Source organism: Pongo abelii, chromosome 6 (assembly GCF_028885655.2).
Source record: "Pongo abelii isolate AG06213 chromosome 6, NHGRI_mPonAbe1-v2.0_pri, whole genome shotgun sequence".
Taxonomy (NCBI): domain Eukaryota; kingdom Metazoa; phylum Chordata; class Mammalia; order Primates; family Hominidae; genus Pongo; species Pongo abelii.
The window spans coordinates 21470842-21492731 of record NC_071991.2 but is presented as its reverse complement, the minus strand read 5'-3'; positions in this window follow the sequence as shown (position 1 = coordinate 21492731).

The following is a 21890-nucleotide window of genomic DNA, read 5'->3' as shown; positions in this document are numbered from 1 at the left end:
TGGGAGGATTGCTTGAGCCCAGGAGTTCGAGACCAGCTTGGGCAACATGACGAAACCCTTTCTCTACAAAAAATTTTAAAAAGTAGCCAGCCGTGGTGGTGCACGCCTCTAGTTCCAGCTACTGAGGAGACTGAGGCAGGTGGATCGCTTGATCCCAGGAGTTTACAACCAGCCTGGGCAGCAAAGCAAGACCCCATCTCTACAAAAAATAAAACAATTAACTGGATGTGGTGGTACATACCTGTAGTCCCAGCTATTCGGGAGGCTGAGGTGGGAGAATCGCTTGAGCCCAAGAGGTTGAGGCTGCAGTGGGCTGCGATTGCACCACTGCACTCCAGCCTGGGCAGCAGAGCAAGACCCTGTCTCTTGAAACAAAACAAAAAACTATGTACCACATGAAGGAAAAAGCTCCAATTACATCCTCCTAAGGCAACCACTAGTATTCCTAGTACCTACCCTTTGTATGTTTTTTTCTATGTGCTAACTCATGTGATGACTATTTTAAACAAATTGTCCCGTGTTCTCACCTGGATTTTTTTTTTTTTTTTTTTTTTTTGAGACGGAATCTCACCCTGTTGCCCAGGCTGGACTGCAGTGGCTTGACCTCGCTGCAACCTCCACCTCCCAGGTTCACGAGATTCTCCTGTTTCGGCCTCCCGAGTAGCTGGGATTACAGGCACTCACCACCATGCCTGGCCAATTTATATTTCTAGTAGACACGGGGTTTCCCCATGTTGGCCAGGCTGGTCTCGAACTCCTGGCCTCAAGTGATCCACCCACCTCGGCCTCCCAAAGTGCTGGGATGACAAGCATGAGCCACCGTGCCTGGCCGAGGACTTTGTCTTGTTCCCATGTGTCCTCGGTGTCTACAACAGACTAGCTTGGGAGGTACATGCAAAATGATCTCAGCCTGCTTCTGTGTGAAGGCCAGGGTGGGCACCTGTATGGAATCAGGATCCCTGATCCCATTGGAGTGGGTGCCGTGCTTCAGAGTTGGGGTCCCCTAGCCCTCCATTCCCCAGCTATCTGGTCTGACGTCAGCAGTGCAAGGCTTAGGAGACGATGAACATGGCTTCCCGGCATCCTCTTTTCTCTTTTAGACAAAGGCTTGAGTGAGGACCCACGGCCTGAGGAGAGGCCCGTGGAGGGTGAGGCACTGTCTACCCCCAACGTTTTACGCCCACCGCCACCCCATGTCTCCTCCCCTGCCCTCCATCTACCCTTGGCCTCTGGGTCTCTTCCTTCTCTCCATCCCATCTTTCTCCAGCACCCTGGTTTGGGGGTGGGAGTCCTGTGGGCTGCCTGAGATGGGAGGAGATTTAAGGATATGTCTTCTAGAACCAGGAGGTACCTGGTCAGAGCTGCAAGCAGTTCCCACTGCTAAGGGAAATTACAAGACTTTGTTTGCTGCTTTCCACAAAGGTTTCAAGACTGGGAACTGAGCCTCCTCTATCTGAACAAGTAGAATAGAGGCCTGAAAGCACAAAATTGGCTTTGTGTCCAGCAGACACACCCATTTTCAGAAACGTGAGAATTCCCTCCCTGCTGAGAATGAAAGTAGGACAGAGAGAGAGGGAGGCCAGCGTGAGGGTGGGTCTGTTTCACCTCTGGAGTATCCTGGAATGGAATGAGGGAGTGTCAGAGGAGAGAATTGTCACTTCCCCAAACCTAGCCTGGCAGGAGGAAGCATGAAGTCTTCCACTGCCACCTGGTGGCGGCGTGCTCAATTTGCAGGCTTAGTGTGTACCCGCTAGTTCTGTCACATACTATACTCAGTCACATACCTAGAAAGACCCATGGTCACTCCTAGTCCACAGAACCTTCCAAATCTTCATTCAGGCTGGTGGTGCCCTAGATTTGATTTCACAAACAGGAAAGTGAGCCCTGTCTGGCTCACAGGAATTGTGGATCTGTCTGCGTGTGCCATTTCTGAGGAAATAAGTTGCCCACCGCCACCGCCCCAGCCCCAGCCTTCCCCCATTCCAAGATCTCACCACAGGGCCAATCTTGGTACCAGCAGAGCAGGAACATCAGCCGAGAAGCTGCCACCAAAGAGCCTTAACAGACTGCCTTTTGCCTTCCAGACAGTCAAGGTGACGTGATCCGGCCCCTGTGGAAGCAGGTGGAGTTGCTCTTCAACACAAGATACGGTGAGCAAGAAGTGGGACAGGGTTGGGGGCATCCCAGCCCCCTCCAGTGGCCCTGTTTGCAGAAGGGCTTTGGACCCATCCCCTTGCCAGCTCCCATCCCAGCTGCTCTCTGGGCAGGGACAAGGGAGGGAGGGAAGGGAGGAGCTGGGACCCTCCTTTAAAAAAAGAGAATAAGATAAGATAACCTTAGTGGTGTGCCAGGCATGAGGCTAGGTGCTTCCCCATGTTTTTTTGTTTTGTTTTGTTTTGTTTTGTTTAGACAGAGTCTGACTCTGTGGCCCAAACTGGAGTGCAGTAGCACAATGTCGGTTCACTGCAACCTCCGCCTCCCAGGTTCAAGTGATTCTCCTGCCTCACCCTCCCGAGTAGCTGGGATTGCAGGCGCTTGCCACCACACCCGGCTAATTTTTGTATTTTTAATAGAGACAGGGCTTCATCATGTCGCCCAGGCTGGTCTTGAACTCCTGACCTTAAGCGATCCTCCCACCTCTGCCTCCCAAAGTGCAGGGATGACAGGCATGAGCCACTGTGCCCAGCCCCCCGTGTTCTTCTATCCCACCTCACAAAATCCCCATGTCCTAAGACCCACTTTACAGGTGAGGAGCACTGAGGCCTCGTAAAGGAGTGTGACTCATCCAAGGCCCCACACCACTCAGTGGCAGAGATCAGGCTCATTCCGAGGCGTGGGTGTTGGTGTTGTAGAGATGAGGTCTTGCTATATTGCCCAGGCTGGTCTTGAACTCCTGAGCTCAAGTGTTCCTCCTGCCTCAGCCTCCCAAAGTGCTGGGATTACAGGCAGGAGCCACCACTGCTCCCAGCCTAAAAAGGTTTTTAAGGCTCATGACACACTGTACTGAGTTGCTCTCTGGAAATGTTACAATTTTTGCTTCTCAGGGAGGTACATTTTTCTGTACGCTCATAGGCATGAAATGCAAAAATGCAATCCTAAATTTTTATCTTGGCCCCATGTGCTGGCTCACATCTATAATCCCAGCACTTTGGGAGGCCAAGGTGGGAGGATTGTTTGAGCTCAGGAGTTTGAGACCAGCCTGGGCAACATAGTGAGACCCGACTTCCAAAAACAACCCCAAAACTAAATTTTTCATTTTTGACAAATTTCAAATGACGTTTATTACTAATGAAGATGAATATTTGTCATCCCTTGTTGGCCCTTTGTATGTCTAAATGGTGAATTGTTCATTCATGTCCTTGGTGCATTATTTAATGTTTTAAATGTTTCTTCTTCTTTTTTTTTTTTCTGAGATGGAGTCATGCTCTGTCGCCCAGGCTATAGTGCAGTGGCGCCGTCTTGGCTCACCACAAGCTCTGCCTCCTGGGTTCACGCCATTCTCTTGCCTCAGTTTCCTGAGTAGCTGGGACTACAGGTGTCCGCCACCATGCCTGGCTAATTTTTTGTATTTTTAGTAGAGACAGGGTTTCACCGTGTTAGCCAGGACGGTCTTGATATCCCGCCCTCATGATCCGCTCACCTCGGCCTCCCAAAGTGCTGGGATTACAGGCATGAGCCTCCGCGCCCGGCCTAAATGTTTTTTTCTTTACTTATTTGAAGAAGTTCTTTAACCTTTTATCTGCCACATGGAGTTTGTCATTGGTCTTCTTGTTTTTGATTTAAAAAAACTATTCATTCCTAGATGGGCATTACCCTTATTAAACAAATAATAAAATGTGTGATATAATGATACATTTAAAACAAGACAACCAATATCTTGATGTACATAAAGATAAACTTCAGAAGACAAACATTAAATGTTTCAACACACATTTGAATGAACTTTACTTACAAATTGTTTAGTTGGAAAAGAAATTTGTGTTCAAAAAATGTTTTCACTGGTGGAAAAATAAATCTAACAAAAACAGTATATGAAAACACTGATTTACAAAGCCAAAATATATCTTAGTTTCATTTCCTGTGTGCCCTCAATGTGATTGTCTCTATTTTTTTTTTTTTTTTAACAGAGACCGAGGCCTCACTGTATTGTCCAGGTTGGTCTTGAACTCGTGGCCTCAAGTGATCCTCCTGCCTCGGCCTCCCAAAAGGCTGGGATAACAGGACTGAGCCACTGCGCCTGGCTGAGGTTCTCATTAAATGAAAATAAAGGCCAGGCACGGTGGCTTATACCTGTAATGCCAGCCCTTTGGGAGTTTGAGGTGGGTGGATCACCTGAGTTCAGGAGTTTGAGACCAGCCTGACCAACATGGTGAAACCCCATCTCTACTAAAAATATAAAAAATTAGCTGGGCGTGGTGGCAGGCACCTGTAATCCCAGCTTCTCGGGTGGCTGAGGCAGGAGAATCGCTTGAACCCAAGAGGCAGAGGTTGCAGTGAGCTGAGATTGTGCCACTGCACTCCAGCCTGGGTGACAGAGCAAGACTCTGTCTCAAAATAAATACACGCCCACACCAGGCTGGGCTTGGTGGCTCATTCCTATAATCCCAGCACTTTGGGAGGCCAAGGTGGGTAGATCTCTTGACCCGTGGAGTTTGAGACCAGCCTAGGCAACACAGTGAGACCCTTGTCTCTACAAAACATAAAAAGTTAGCTGGGCGTGGTGGCTGCTACCTGTGATCCCAGCTACTTGGGAGGCTGAGGTGGGAGGATTGCTTGAGCCTGGGAGCTCAAGGCTACAGTGAGCTACGATCGCACTACTGCACTCCAGCCTGGACAACAGAGTGAGACCTTGTCTCAAAAATAACAAACATGTGGCCGGGCACGATGGCTCACGCCTGTAATCCCAGCACTTTGGGAGGCTGAGGCAGGCAGATCACCTGAGGTCAGGAGTTCGAAACCAACCTGGCCAACATGACGAAACCCTGTCTCTACTAAAAATACAAAAATAATTAGCTGGGTATGATGGCGCATGCCTCTAGTCCCAGCCACTCGGGAGGTTGAGGCAGGAGAATCTCTTGATTCCCAGAAGCAGAGATTGCAGTGAGCCAAGATTGTGCCACTGCACTCCTGCCTGGGCAACAGAGCAAGACTCTGTCCCAAAAAAAAAAAAAAATACATGGATGCATATATACATATACATATATACATACATACATACATACCAACACCAGGTTCGATGCCTGACTTGAGTGCCCACCAGACCCCGCCCCCAGCAGTCAGCTTGGCTACCATCCACCAACACCCCCCAAGCAGATTCTGACCTCTTAAGGCAGAGGTGGGCTGTTCATCCCAGAATCCCCACATCGTATCAGGCCTCTCCCTGCAGTTCTCTGGGAGGGAGGGAATTAACCAAATCATCCATCTCAGGGTTCCTGCCACCTTCATTCCCCAGCCCCCTCTCCAGATTCTTAACACTTTCCAGGCCCTGCAGGTCTCAGTCCCCCACAAGCAGTGATCAAACCCCTACTGTGCCAAGCCTAGGAGCCCAGGGCTCCCAGATGGTGAGGAAGGGGGATACCCAGATGCTCACCCCAGGACAGTGAGCAGATGCCTGGCTTGGCCACCCCTGGAGATTGTGGTCCCTGGAGACAGGGCACGAGGAATCTCTCTCCCTGGTGGAGGTGGGGAGCACCATCCTGGAGGGCCAGGGGTGATGGGGGCAGGGATGCCTTCCGCAGTGGCAACCGCAGTGGGCCCCAACCGCCTGGAGGGGCAAGGCTGGGGCAGGGTGGCCATGGACTTGGCTGACAGGTGTCATTTCCTGCTTCCCTTCACAGGTCAGACAAGGGCGGCATGTCTGAAGACTGTGGGCCAGGTGAGAAGTACCAGGGCCCACTGTGTGTGTCATGGGCTGGGAGGGCAACCACCAGCCCTACCCGCAGCTTTGGGGAGAAGCTCAACTCAGCCCATGAGCCTGGAGTGCTAACGAGCCTCCTCTGCCCACCTGCATCTCCCAGGCCTCGCAGCGCCAAGGTGCAAGGCATACTGGGAGCTTACTGGGGTGGGGACGTGGAGAGCTAGGTGCTGGCATCACCACTGCCTCCTGTCAATGCCCAGACCCAGGCTGCAGGTTCTTGAACCAGCAGCCTCCCCTCTGGGGGGCCTCAGTTACCGGGTCTGTAAATTGGAGCCCCTAAGCCTGGCCTGAGGGGCCCCCAACCTCCAGTTCCGGTCTGGGCAGAAGCCAGGGGAGTGACATGACTTGTCCTAGGTAGGGTCTCACTAACAAGTTACAGACACCAGAATGTTCTGGAAAGACTCACTCTGCCTGGTCAGGCTCCTGCCAGACTTGACCAGATCCTTCTTTTCCTCCTTGCAGGAACCTCCGGGGAGCTGGGTTGGCTGAGGCCGATCAAAATTGAGCCAGAGGATCTGGACATCATTGCAGTCACTGTCCCAGGTAAGCGACGGGCATCTGACCACCCCCTGCAGAAATCAGGGCCGTACCATTAGCCTCCTGAGGGTCTGCCCTGGTGAAGAAGAGGCCTCCAGGCCACTCTTTCTCTCCATGGATTCTGAGAGCCACCTGGGTATTGTGAATTCTTTCTCTGGCCACATCTGCCCCCTGCATTGTGAACCAGTGTTCTTAGCTCTGACGTTCCAGAAGATCCCCTCAAACATCACCCCCCTGGCTTGGCTTCCCTGGGATTTGTGAGGCTGGAGAGAAGAAAAAGGCATGAGCCTGAGAGGCTCCAAGTTGGACCCTACCCCCTGCCAAGCCTCATTTTCCACATCTTCAGAGGAGAGGGTAGATTTGGGCACTGGAGCCTCAGTATGGGGTGACTGTCAGAAGCCAAGAGGATGCCGGATGCAGTGGCTCATGCTTGTAATCCCGGCATTTTGGGTGGCTGACATGGGAGGATTGCTTGAGGCCAGGAGTTGAAGACCAGACTGGGCAACATAACAAGACCCCCCATCTCTACAAAAAATACAAAACATTAGCCAAATGTGGTGGTGTGTGACTGTCAGTGCAGCTTCTCAGGAGGCTGAGGCAGGAGGATCACTTGAGCCCAGGAGTTGGAGGCTGCAGTGAGCTGTGATCACACCACTGCACTCCAGCCTGGGCAACCAGAGCAAGAACCTGTCTCAAAAAAAAGAAATGGCCGGGTGCAGTGGCTCACGCCTATAATCCCAGCACTTTTGGAGGCCGAGGTGGGTGGATCACCTGAGGTCAAGAGTTCGAGACCAGCCTGGCCAACATGGTGAAACCCCATCTCTACTAAAAATACAAAAATTAGCCAGGTATGGTGGCTCACGCCTGTAATCCCAGCTACTCAGGAGGCTGAGGCAGGCGAATCACTTGAACCCGGGAGGCGGAGGTTACAGTGAACCGAGATGGCGCCACTGCACTCCAGCCTGGGCGACAGAGCGAGACTTCATCTCGAACAAAAATAAAAAAAGAGAAAGAAAAGGACCCTTGTCTCTGGGGAGACTGGGCTGAGTGGTCTCTGAGGGAGTATGACAGGAGTATGACAGGCAGAAGACACCCGTGTCATTTGGAGTTTTGTCTTCAGACCCCTCACCAACATCTGGGGAAATGACAGACTCGATGCCTGGGCACCTGCCATCGGAGGATTCTGGTTATGGGATGGAGATGCTGACAGGTAAGAAATGGAGCTGGGCTGGTGGTTCTTGGGACTCATCTTCCCGGGGAGCAAAGGGAAAGGGGTGGGCCAGGCAGACCCCAGGCTTTTCTTGGTATTGACCGCCTCTAGTAGAGGAAACCCAATATAGGCCTGACCCCAATCCAAGGCTGGGTTCCTTTTGGAAACCTCAAGTAGGCTCTATTTATTTATTTAGAGACCTTGGGCATTTCACTTCATCTTTGTGTGTTTCCCTTTTTTTTTTTTTTTTTTTTTTTGGAGATGGAGTTTCACTCTTGTTGCCCAGGCTGGAGTGCAGTGGCACGATCTCGGCTTAACGCACCTTCCGCCTCCTGGGTTCAAGTGATTCTCCTGCCTCAGCCTCCTGAGTAGCTGGGATTACAGGCACATGCCACCACGCATGGCTAATTTTGTATTTTTAGCAGAGACGGGCTTTCGCCATGTCGGTCAGGCTGGTCTCGACCTCCTGACCTCAGGTGATCCACCTGCCTCAGCCTCCCAAAGTGCTGGGATTGCAGGCCCGAGCCACCACGCCCGACCATAGGCTCCATTTATAACAAGGCCCAGCATCCTTCCCAGGAGCCACCTATTGGGAATAATTTGTCCATTTATCCAACAACTAGTTATTGAGCATCTATTGTGTACCTGGTCCCATGTAAGGGGCTGGAGACAAAGCAGTGAAGCAAGCAGAAGTCCCCACCTCCTGGAGTTCACATCCTCATGGGAAGAGATAGATGGATAGTAAGCAAATAAGTAAAATAGGCAGGCTAAGGTGGCTCATGCTTGTAATCCCAACACTTTGAGAAGCCAAGGCGAGGGGATTACTTGAGGCTGGGAGTTCAAGATCAGCCTGGGCAACATAGAGAGACCCATCTCTTAAATTTTTTGACATGGATCCTCACTCTGTCGCCCAGGCTGGAGTGCAGTGGCGCGATCTCAGCTCACTGCAACCTCTGCCACCTGGGTTCAAGCAGTTCTCCTGCCTCAACCTCCTGAGTAGCTAGGATTACAGGTGCCCGCCACCACGCCTGGCTAATTTTTTTGTATTTTTAGTAGACACGGGGTTTCACCATCATGACCAGGCAGGTCTCGAAATCCTGACCTCAAATGATCCTCCTGCCTCAGCCTCCCAAAGTGCTGGGATTACAGGCGTGAGCCACTGTGCCCTGCCTCAACAAATATTTATTGAGCACCTGCTGTGTACTAGGTCCTATGTAAGGGGCTGGGGAAAAAGCAGTAGACCAAACAGATGTCCCCACCTCCTGGGGTACACATCCTCATGTGGAGAGATAAGCAGTAAACAAATAAGTAAAATAGGCAGGGCAAGGTGGCTCACGCTTGTAATTCCAGCACTTTGGGAGGCCAAGGCGAGGGGACTGCTTGAGGCCAGGAGTTTGAGACCGGTCAGCAACATAGCAAGTCCCCATCTCTACTGAAGAATTTTTTTTAATTGACTGATGCAGTGGCTTGCACCTATAATCTCAACACTTTGGGAGGCCAAAGCAGGAGGATCACTTCAGCCCAGGAGCTTGAGGCTAGCCTGGGCAACATGGTGAAACCCCATCTCTACAAAAAGTACAAAAATTAATTGGGCATGATGGTGCGTATCTGTAGTCCCAGCTACTTGGGAGGCTGAGGTGGGAGGATTGATTGAGCCCAGGAGGTTGAGGCTGTGGTGAGCTGTGATGGTGCCACTGAGCAAGACCCTGTCTTAAAATAAATAAATAAATAGGTCAGACACATTGGCTCACACCTGTAATTCACCACTTTGGAAGGCTGAGGCGGGCAGATCGCTTGAGGTCAGGAGTTGAAAACCAGCCTGGCCAGCATGGTGAAACCCCGTCTCTACTAAAAATACAAAAATTAGCTGGGCGTGGTGGCACATGCCTGTAATCCCAGCTACTCAGGAGGCTGAGGCAGGAGAATCACTTGAACCCAGGAAGCAGAGGTTGTAGTGAGCCAAGATTTTGCCATTGCACTACAGCCTAGATGACAGAGTGAAACTCTGCCTCAAAATAAATAGATAGATAGATAATACTAGATACATAGATAGATAAAAATTAGACAGGCACGGTGGGACCTATGTTTAGTCCCATCTACTCGGGAGGCTGAGGCAGGAGGATCCATTGAGCCCAGGAGCTGGAGCCTGCAGTCAGCTATGATGGTGCCACTGCACTCCAGTCTGGGAGCCACAGCAAGACACCATATCAAAAAAACAAAAATAGACTGGGCATGAAGACTGAAGACTGCGTAATTCCAGCACTTTGGGAAGCCAAGGCGGGCAGATCACCTGAGGCCAGGAGTTCAAGATCAGCCTGGCCAACCTAGTGGAACCCCATCTCTGCTAAAAAGACCAAAAACATTAGCTGGGCATGGTGGCAGACACCTGCAGTCCCAGCTACTTGGGACGCTGAGGCAGGAAAACCTCTTGAACCTTGGGAGGCAGAGTTCGCCACTGCACTCCAGCCAGGTCAACAGAGTGAAACTCTATTTCAAAAACAAAGAAAGAAACAAAATAGGCAACAAGGTAGGATGCTTAGGATGTAACACTAAGAAAAAGAAGAAAAATTGATTGTGCTTTGCTTACAACTGTGTTGCAAACATAATCACTGGGGAAAAATGAGGGTATAGCAAAACAGTAGCAGCGTTAGGCAAAATGATTTGCGTTTTTTATTTTCTAAATCAATTAGGATGCACTTCTAATACTTTGGTAATGAAGAAAAAACCATGCTTTGTCCAGCACAAACTGGGCATGACTAGACTTGACAGCAGTCTGTGGTGTAGCTATCCAGAGAGTTTGGTTGACGCCAACCTCAGGCTGAGATGACAGCATGATGTGGTGGCTAAGGAATTGACATGGCACCCAGATGGGTTTCACAGTGGTGTTAGAAAACACCATGGAAGCCAGGCACGGTGGCTCACGCCTGTAATCCCAGCACTTTGGGAGGACGAGGCGGGCGGATCATGAGGTCAGGAAATCGAGACCATCTTGGCTAACACGGTGAAACCCTGTCTCTACTAAAAATACAAAAACTTTGCCGGCCGTGGAGGCGGGTGCCTGTAGTCCCAGGTACTCGGGAGGCTGAGGCAGGAGAATGGCGTGAACCTAGGAGGAGGAGCTTGCAGTGAGCCGAGATCGCGCCACTGCACTTCAGCCTGGGCAACAGAGCGAGACTCCGTCTCAAAAAAAAAAAAAAAAAAGAAAGAAAAAGAAAACACCGTGAAAGCCTCCATGCAGCACTCACAGCCAGAGGCTGAGTGGCACTGCAGGAGCTGGGGGCCTTGGATGAGCATAGCACCACTGCTGTTTGTTTCACAGAGCAGAACACAGACTTAGCCAGGTTCGGGCTCAGCCACCTCCCCAAGGTCACACAGCCCTGGGCTGGAACACATGTTTCCCATGCAGGGCTCCTTCCCAGACACCCCAGTCAAACCTGATGAATTAAGAAAATTCTGGCTGGGCGTGGTAGCTCATGCCTATAATCCCAGCACTTTGGGAGGCCGACGCGGGTGGATTACCTGAGGTCAAGAGTTCGAGACCAGCCTTGCCAACATGGCAAAACCCCATCTCTACTAAAAATACAAAATTAACCGGGCATGGTGGTGCACACCTGTAATCCCAGCTGTTTAGGAGGCTGAGGCAGGAGAATCATTTGAACGCAGGAGGCGGAGGTTGCAGTGAGCCAAGATCGCACCATTGCACTCCAGCCTGGGTGACAAGAGTGAAACTCCATCTAGAAAAAAGAAAAAGAAAATTCTAATGGTGGTGCATGCCTGTAATCCCAGGTAATCGAGAAGCTGAGGCAGGAGGATCGCTTGAACCCAGGAGGCAGAGGGAGCAGTGAGATCAGACTGCACCAATGCACTCCAGCCTGGGTGACAGAGTGGGACTCTGTCTCAAAAAGAACAAAACAACAAAAAGGAAAATTCTGAGATGTCCAGGACCACCGTGGACTAAAGATTTTGCATGTGTATGCTTTTTCTGTTTACACATGTATGATATGAAACAGTTAAATGATAGACAACTGTGTAACACATTGAGCAGGTGCAGTGGCTCATGTCTGTAATCCTAGCACTTTGGGAGACCAACATGGGATGATCTCTTGAGCCCAGGAGTTCGAGACCAGCTTGGGCAACATGGCAAAACCCTTTCTCTACAAAAAATTTTAAAAAGTAGCCAACCGTGGTAATGCATGCCTCTAGTTCCAGCTACTGAGGAGACTGAGGTGGGTGGATCGCTTGATCCCAGGAGTTTACAGTCAGCCTGGGCAGCATAGCAAGACCCCATCTCTACAAAAAATAAAACAATTAACTGGATGTGGTGGTACGTACCTGTAGTCCCAGCTGTTCGGGAGGTTGAGATGGGAGAATCGCTTGAGCCCAAGAGGTTGCGGCTGCATGGGCTGTGATTGCACCACTGCACTCCAGCCTGGGCAGCAGAGCAAGACCCTGTCTCTTGAAACAAAACAAAACCAAAAACTATGTAACATATGGAGGAAAGCTCCAATCACATCCTCCTAAGGCAACCACTAGTATCCCTAGTACCTATCCTTTGTATGTTTTTTTCTATGTGCTAACTCATGTGATGACTATTTTAAACAAATTGTCCCGTGTTCTCAACTGTGTTTTTTTTTGTTGTTTTTTTTTTCAGACGGAATCTCACCCTGTTGCCCAGGCTGGAGTGCAGTGGCACGACCTCACTGCAACCTCCACCTCCTGGGTTCTGGCGATTCTCTTGTCTCAGCTTCCCGAGTAGCTGGGATTACAGGCGCCTGCTACCACGCCTGGCTAATTTTTATATGTCTAATAGAGACAGGGCTTCACCGTGTTGGCCAGGCTGGTCTTGAACTCCTGACCTTAAGCGATCCGCCCACCTCGGCCTCCCAAAGAACAGGGATTATAGGCATGAGCCACTGTGCCCAGCCCCCCATGTTCTTGTATCCCATGTCACAAAATCCCCATGTCCTAAGACCTACTTTACAGATGAGGAGTACTGAGGCCTGATAAAGGGGTGTGACTCATCCAAGGCCCCACACCACTCAGTGGCAGAGATCAGGCTCATTCCAGGGCATGAGTGTTGGTGTTGTATACATGAGGTACCTGGTCAGAGCTAGGAGCAGTTCCCACTGCTAAGGGAAATTACAAGGCTTTGTTTTTATTACACACCCTGCTGCTTTCCACAAAGGTTTTAAGACTGGGAACTGAGCCTCCTCTATCTGAACAAGTAGAATAGAGGCCTGAAAGCACAAAATTGGCTTTGTGTCCAGCAGACACACCCATTTTCAGAAAGGTGAGAATTCCCTCCCTGCTGAGAATGGAAGTAGGACAGAGAGAGAGGGAGGCCAGCGTGAGGGTGGGTCTGTTTCACCTCTGGAGTATCCTGAAATGGAATGAGTGAGTGTCAGAGGAGAGAATTGTCACTTCCCCAAACCCAGCCTGGCAGGAGGAAGCATGAAGTCTTAACACAGTTCCACTGCCACCTGGTGGCGGCGTGCTCAATTCGCAGGCTTAGTGTGTACCCAGTAGTTCTCAGTCACATACTATACTCAGTCACATACCTAGAAAGACCCATGGTCACTCCTAGTCCACAGAACCTTCCAAATCTTCATTCAGGCTGGTGGTGCCCTAGATTTGATTTCACAAACAAGGTTGTGAGCCCAGGAATTGTGGACCTGTCTGTATGTGCCATTTCTGAGGAAATAAGTTACACTACCGCCACCGCCCCAGCCTTCCCCCATTCCAAGATCCCACCACAGGGCCAGTCTTGGTACCAGCAGAGCAGGAACATCAGCGGAGAAGCTGCCACCAAAGAGCCTCAACAGACTGCCTTTTGCCTTCCAGACAGTCAAGATGACGTGATCTGGCCCCTGCGGAAGCAAGTGGAGCTGCTCTTCAACACATGATATGGTGAGCAAGAGGTGGGACAGGGTCTGGGGGCATCCCAGCCCCCTCCAGTGGCCCTGTTTGCAGAAGGGCTTTGGACCCATCCCCTTGCCAGCTCCCATCCCAGCTGCTCTCTGGGCAGGGACAAGGGAGGGAGGGAAGGGAGGAGCTGGGACCCTCCTTAAAAAAAAAAAAGAATAAGATAAGATAACCTCAGTGTGTGCTGCTGGGCATGAGGCTAGGTGCTTCCCCACTTTTTTTTTTTTTTTTTGACACCGAGTCTCACTCTTACCCAGGCTGGAGTGCAGTGGCGCAATGTCGGCTCACTGCAACCTCTGCCTCCCAGGTTCAAGCAATTATCCTGCCTCACCCTCCCGAGTAGCTGGGATTACAGGTGCCCACCACCACACCTGGCTAATTTTTGTATTTTTAGTAGAGACAGGGCTTCACTGTGTTGGCCAGGCTGGTCTTGAACTCCTGACCTCAAGCGATCCACCCACCTTGGCCTCCCAGAGTGCAGGGATGACAGGCATGAGCCACCGTGTCCAGCCCCCGTGTTCTTGTATCCCATCTCACAAAATCCCCACGTCCTAAGACCCACTTTACAGCTGAGGAGAACTGAGGCCTGGTAAAGGGGTGTGACTCGTCCAAGGCCCCACACTACTCAGTGGCAGAGATTAGGCTCATTCCAAGGTTTGGTGTTGGGCCACACCAGCATGTGGGATTGCTTATGGTGGCAGGAGGGACACTCGGGGGGCCTTACTGGAAGGGTGAGGCTGAGTGGACTCAGGGGGAAGCAATGCCGAATCTCAGCAGCCATTAGTGGTGGCTTCTGTGCTGCCTAGGCATGAGGGCATGGACCCAGTGTGGGCCTTGGGGTAACCCTGGGTTGAGTTCTCATCCCCTGGCTCTGCCGTTCAGTGGCTCTGTGACCTCAGAGAAGTCATGTCCCCTCTGATCTCCAGGTTCCTTTCCTGCAGGCTGGGGAGCCACTCTTTCCACCTCCCAGGAAGGCTGGCAGGCCCTCAAAAGGGCTCTGGCAGCTTTGCCCCCTACACAGGCACGGGACACGGGTTGAGGCTCCTGGCCCCATGGCACCAGGTGGCCTTACAGCAGCCATGTCTCTGCAGCCAAGGCCATTGGCATCTCGGAGCCCGTCAAGGTGCTGTACTCCAAGTTTCTGATGCACCTGGAGGAGCTGTTTGTGGTGGGGTTGTCTGAAGGCATCTCCCTCCGCAGGCCCAGCTGCTTCGGGATCGCCAAGCTCTGGAAGATTCTGGAGGCCAGCAACAGCATCCAGTTTGTGATCAAGAGGTAAGGCCCGACCAGGTCCCTGGGAGACAGCACCAGGCCTGCTCAGCACCCGGGGCAGGAGCAGCACCAAATCACCATCAAGCGATTCTTGTGCCTCAGCCACCCGAGTAGCTGGGACCACAGGTGTGTGCCAGCATGCCCAGCTAATTTTTTTATTAATTGATTGATTGATTTTATTTTTTTAGAGATAGGGTCTGGCCACATTGCCCAGACTGTTCTCAAACTCCTGGACTCAAGCCATCTCCTGCCTGGGCCTCCCAAAGTGATTACAGGCATGAGCCACCGCGCCTGGCCACTATTTCTTGTTTCCTTTAGACAGAGTCTCACTCTGTCTCCCAGGCTGGAGTGCAGTGGTGCAATCTTGGCTCACTGCAACCACAGCCTCCTGGGTTCAAATGATTCTCCTGACTCAGCCTCTCGAGTAGCTGAGACTACAGGTGCCCGCCACCACGCCCGGCTAATTTTTGTATTTTTAGCTGAGATGGGGTTTCACCATGTTGGCCAGGCTGGTCTTGAACTACTGACCTCAAGTGATCCGACCACCTCAGCCTCCCAAATTGCTGGGATTATAGGCATGAGCCACCGCACCAGGCCTTTCTTTTCTCTCTCTTTTTTTTTTTCTTTCACAGCAAGGTGTTAGATGGGTTTGGCTGCAGTTGGCAGATATGAGGCTACCCAGGGCTGCCAGACCCAAAGCCACCGAGCTGACCCCTCTCGCAGTCTCAGGAGAGCAGTGTTCAGTTTGCCCAGATGCAGAATGGGAACGTCCCATCAGCTCACGGGTTCTCCAGGCTGGCGTGTTGGTGTCTTGGGCCAGGGGCTGGGGGCAATGCCCCATTGTCCCAGGATGAGAAAGTCCGGCAGTGGCTTCTCCAGGCTCTTTCTGTTTCCTTGAGCGTGTCGTGTTTTTGCCACTGAGGTCCCGGGGCAGCACCCATAGATACACCCTGTGTGCCCAGCTAGGATAAAAAGTCCCTTTGGAGAAGGTGGTAGCAGTTATTGAGTAAAAATGTGGTCGGGGGATTTCAGGAACAGTGGTTCATGCCTGTAATCCCAGCACTTTGGGAAGCTGAGGTGGGAGGATTGCTTGAGCCCAGGAGTTCAAGACCAGCCTGGGCAACATAGCAAGACTGTGTCACTACAAAAAAATTTTTTTAAGCTCTAGTGTAGCAGCACATGCCTGTAGTCTCAGCTACTCAGGAGGCTGAAGCAGAAGGATCACTTGAGGCCAGGAGTTCAAGACGAGCATGGGCAACATAACAAGACCCCATCTCTACAAAAAAATTTTAAATTAGCTGGGCATGGTGGTGCACACCTGTAATCTCAGCTACTCAGGAGGCTGAGGTGGGAGGATCACTTAAGCCCAGGAGGGGTTTGGAGGCTCCAGTCTATGATTGCACCACTGCACTCCAGCCTGGGTAACAGAGCAAGACCCCTACTCAAAAAAATAAAAAAACAAAACAGGGAATGGGAGAATCGTATTTCCATTTTGTGTTTGTTACTTCTGTGTTACTGTGATAGCATACATTTAGGCTTGGTTTATGGTGGGGCACGATGGCTCACGCCTGTAATCCCAGCACTTTGGGAGGCCAAGGCGGGCAGATCACTTGAGGTCAGGAGTTCGAGACCAGCCTGGCCAACATGGCAAGATCCCATCTCTACTAAAAATACACAAATTAGCCAGGCGTGGTGGCTCATGCCTGTAACCCCAGCTGTAATCTCCCTGTCATCAGGAGACTGAGGCAGAAGAATCACTTGAACCCGGGAGGCGGAGGTTGCATTGAGCTGAGATGGTGCCACAACACTCCAGCCTGGGCGACAGAGTGAGACTCTGTCTCAAAAAAAAAAAAAAGGCTTGGTTTGGTTGAAAGCAGCAAGAAAGAAGAGACTCTTAAGGGTTTGTTCCTCCAGGGGAGTAGATGGTTCTCAAACTGGGAGACTCACAGTGTCATTTCTGCATAAAGTGGTGAGGAGATCTGCTGGGACAGGGAGCTCTTCTGCAGGGCCTGCTCTATGCCAGGAGGGAGGCTGCTGCTCCACGACACAAAAAGAGCAGAGAGCAAAAAGCTACGCAAAAGGGCTGGAGAGCAAGAGTTGTGACCGTGCAGTAGAATCAAAGGCTTCAGCAGGCCAGGATGAAATGCAGCCACATGCCCAGTGTGTCTGGGCATATTAAAAGGAAGATTGAGCTGGGCACAGTGGCTCATGCCTGTAATCCCAGCACGTTGGGAGGCTGAGGTGGGCAGATCACTTGAGATCAGGACTACTAAAAATACAAAAATTAAGGCCAGGCACGGTGGCTCACACCTGTAATCCCAGCACTTTGAAAGGCTAAGGTGGGCGGGTCACCTGAGGTCAGGAGTTCGAGACCACCCTGACCAATATGGAGAAACCCCATCTCTACTAAAAAATACAAAATTAGCCGGGTGTGGTGGTGGGTGCCTGTAATCCCAGCTACTCGGGAAGCTGAGGCAGGAGAATTGCTTGAACCCAGGAGGCAGAAGTTGCAGTGAGCTCAGATCATGCCATTGCACTCCAGCCTGGGCAACAAGAGCAAAACTCCGTCTCCAAAAAAAAAAAAAAAAAAAATTAGCCAGGCTTGGTGGTGTGCACCTGAAGTCCCAGCTACTTGGGAGGCTGAGGTGGGAGGATTGCTTGAGCCAGGAGTTCGAGGCTGCAGTGAGCCATGATTGCATTACCGCACTCCAGTCTGGGTGACAGAGTAAGGCCCCGTATGAAAAAAAAAAATGTAAATACATTCTGGCCAGGCATGATGGCTCACGCCTGTAATCCCAACACCTTGGGAGGCCCAGAAAGGAGAATCGCTTGAGCCCAGGAATTTGAGACCAGCCTGGGCACTGTATCGAGACCCCATCTCTACAAAAAATTTTAAAAATTCTCACACCTGTAATCCCAGCACTTTGGGAGGACAAAATGGGAGGGTCGCTTGAGGCCAGGAGTTCGAGACCAGCCTGGTCAACATAGCGACCCCGTCTCTATTTGATTTTTAGAATTAAAAAATTAGCCAGGTGCAGTGGTATGTGCCAGTAGTCCCAGATACTTGGGAGGCTGAGGCGGAAGGCAGAAGAATTGCATAAGCACAGAAGGTCCAGGCTGCAGTGAGCTATGATGGCATCACTGCGCTCCAGCCTGGGTGACAGAGCAAGACCTCGTCCCTTTAAAAATACAAAGAGGCCAGGCGTGGTGGCTCACGCCTGTAATCCCAGCACTTTGGGAGGCCGAGGCAGATGCATCACTTGAGGTCGAGAGTTTGAAACCAGCCTGGCCAACATGGTGAAACCCCATCTCTACTAAAAATACCAAAAATTAGCTGGGCGTGGTGGTGCTCACCTGTAGTCCCAGCTCCTCAGGAGGCTGAATCACTTGAACCTGGGAGGTGGAGGTCACAGTGAGCTGAGATCGCATTACTGCACTCCAGCCTGGGCGACAGAGCGAGACTCCTTCTCAAAATAAATAAATAAATATATAAATAAATAAAACACAAAGAGACAAACTAAAAAACCATCCTGGGTGCCTGCCAGGTCCTGGGCTTGCAGCCCAGCGGTAAATGCCACCAAGTTGCCCTGGAGTTGCCTATGTAACCCAGACAAAATCACAATATTATGTCAGGTAGAGCTAACTGCTGTGACAGGATATAACTCAGGGGGAGAGAGGGACAGGAGGAACCTGGAAAAGGAGGTGACGTTGGAGCAGCGACCCAATGAAGTGAGAGGGCCAGCCAGGTGCATAAAGAGTGTGGGAGCAGGCCAGGTGCGGTGGCTCACGCCTGTAATCCCAGCACTTTGGGAGGCCGAGGCAGGCAGATCACAAGGTGAGGAGTTCGAGACCAGCCTGACCAACACGGTGAAACCCTGTCTCTACTAAAAATACAAAAATTAGCCAGATGTGGTGGCGCGTGCCTGTAATCCCAGCTACTCAGGAGGCTGAGGCAGGAGAATCGCTTGAACCCAGGAGGTGGAGGTTGCAGTGAGCCGAGATCATGCCATTACACTCCAGCCTGGATGACAAAGGGAGACTGTCTCAAAAAAAAAAAAAAAAAAGACTGTTGGGACAGAGAAAAAGTCATGCAAAGTCCCAGAGGCAAGAACGTGCTTCTGTGTTTGAAGGCTCGCAAGGTGCCCTTGTAGCTGGTGTAGGGTGAATGAGGGAAGGATGGTGAGGTTGAGGCCGAAGAGGTAGCAGGGTACCAGGCACAGTGGCCCACACCTGTAATCCTAGCACTTTGGAAGACTGAGGTGGGAGGATTGCTTGAGCTCAGGAGTTTGAGACCAGCCTAGGCAACATAGTTAGACCCTATCTCTATTAAAAAAAAAGAAAAATAGGTCAGGAGCGGTGGCTCACGCCTGTAATCTCAGCACTTTGGGAGGTCGAGGAGGGTGGATCACCTGAGGTCGGAAGTCCAAGACCAGCCTGGCCAACATGGTGCAAACCCCTCTCTAAAAATACTGTCGTGGGGTGAGGGGAGTGGGGAGGGATAGCATTAGGAGATATACCTAATGTCAATGACGAGTTAATGGGTAAAGCACACCAACATGGCACATGTATACCTATGTAACAAACCTGCATGTTGTGCACATGTACCCTAGAACTTAAAATATAATTAAAAAAAAAAAAGAAACAGGAAAAAAAATACTAAAATTAGCCAGGTGTGGTGGTCGGGGTCAGGGGCCTGTAATCTGTAATCCCAGCCCCTCGGGAGACTGAGGCAGGAGAACTGCTTGAACCTGGGAGGCAGAGGTTGCAGAGAGCTGAGATAGTGCCACTGCACTCCAGCCTGGGCAACAAGAGCAAAACTCTGTCTCAAAATAAAAAAAGAAAAGGAAAAGGTAGCAGGGGCCAGATCACATGGGTTTGGGGCCAGCTTAAATAGTTTGAATTTTATTTTTAAAAAATTCTTAGAGACAGGGTCTCATTCTGGTTTGTTTTTGTTTTTGTTTTTGCTTTCAACGACACTCCCTCAAACCATAAGCCAGGGGCCCCCGGGCAGCTTGAGGTTAGGTGCCAATTCAACAGCAAGTCCTCATGAATGACATTTTTTATGGTTTTGTGCAGAGACACCTTGTGCTCATGAGCATTGGTTTTGTTTTGTTTTGTTTTGTTTTTTTGTTTGAGACGGAGTCTCGCTCTGTCGCCCAGGCTGGAGTACAGTGGCGCGATCTGGGCTCACTGCAAGCTCCGCCTCCCAGGTTCATGCCATTCTCCTGCCTCAGCCTCCTGAGTAGCTGGGAATACAGGCGCCCGCCACCACGCCCGGCTAATTTTTTTGTATTTTTAGTAGAGACGGGGTTTCACTGTGTTAGCCAGGATGGTCTTGATCTCCTGACCTCGTGACCCACCCGCCTCGGCCTCCCAAAGTGCTGGGATTATAGGCGTGAGCCACCGCGTCGGGCCGAGCATTGGTTTTTTGTTTTTTGTGGGTTTTTTCTTGTTGTTGTTGTTTTTTTTTTTGTTCTATTTTTTGAGACAGTCTCACTCTGTTGCCCAGGCTGGAGTGCAGTGGTGCGATCTCGACTTACTACAACATCTGCCTCCCGGGTTCAAGCAATCCCCCTGCCTCAGCCTCCTGAGTAGCTGGAATAACAGGCACATGTCACTACGCCTGGCTAAATTTTGTATTTTTAGTAGAGACGGGGTTTCACCATGTTGGCCAGGCTGGCCTCAAGTGATCCGTTTGCCTTGGCCTCCCAAAGTGCTGAGATTAGAGGCGTGAGCCACCATGCCCGAACTTTTGCGGGTTTTTTTGAGACAGTGTCTCGCTCTGTCACCCAGGCTGGAGTACAGTGGTTCCATCTCAGCTCACTGCAGCCTCCACCTTCCAAGTTTAAGCAACTCTCCTGCCTAAGCCTCCTGAGTAGCTGGGATTACAAGCATGAGCCACCATGCCTGGCCATGAGCATTTGTTTCAAGAAACAGGTCTTTCTGTAGCCCAGCCTGGAGTTTAGTGGCACAATCATAACTCACTGCAGCCTTAAACTCCTGGGCTCACGCAATCCTGCCTCAGCCTCCTGAGCAGCTGGGACTGCAGGGGCACGCCACCACACCTGGCTAATTTTTACATTTTTTGTAGAGAAGGGGTCTCGCTATGTTGCCCAAGCTGGTCTCAAACTCCTGGGCTCAAAGCGATCCCCCTGCCTCAGCCTCCCAAAGTGCTGGGGTTACAGGTTGAGCCACTGTGCCCAGCCTTGAGCATTTTTTAAAGTCACGATGACTTTCTCCACCTGTCATTTGGAAAGGGAGGCAGATTAGCGCAGTGGCCAATGGGAGAGGCCATCTGGTGGGTTTGATGCCAGCTCCTCCTGTTACTCCCTGTGGCCTTGGCAGCCGGCTGTGCTATTTAAAGGGAAGCACTGTCGCTACTCCTGCCTGGGACTCAGGGGCTCTGCCCAGCTTCTGCCTCTTTAAGGTTACTGCTGCGAAGTCACTTCCCCTTTCAGAACCTGAGTTCTCCCATAAAGAGGAGGGGCCTAAATGCAGTCTGAAGCCTTTTCTTTTCTTTTTTTTTTTTATTTGAGACAGAGTCTCGCTCTGTCGCCCAGGCTGGAGTGCAGTGGCGCAATCTTGGCTCATTGTAAGCTCTGCCTCCGAGGTTCAAGTGATTCTCCTGCCTCAGCCTCCCAAGTAGCTGGGACTACAGGCGCCTGCCACCATGCCTGGCTAATTTTTTGTATTTTTTAGTAGAGATGGGGTTTCACCGTGTTAGCCAGGATGGTCTCGATCTCCTGACCTCGTGATCCGCTCACCTCGGCCTCCCAAAGTGCTGAGATTACAGGCATAAGCCACCGTGCCCGGCCAATCCAAAGCCTTTTCTAGCTCCTGAGACTATGGTTCAAAGCAGGGCTATGCTTCCCCCTCCCAGCCCTGGCCCCGTGACCCCAGCTCTGTGCCTGGCACTGTACAGAAGCCTAAGAGATGACCACTGCCAGAGCGGGCACCAAATCCTCATCTACTGGGGACCCAGGGAGTACCCTCCCTGAGAGTTTGGCCTTTGGGCTCACTCCCGGGCAGAGA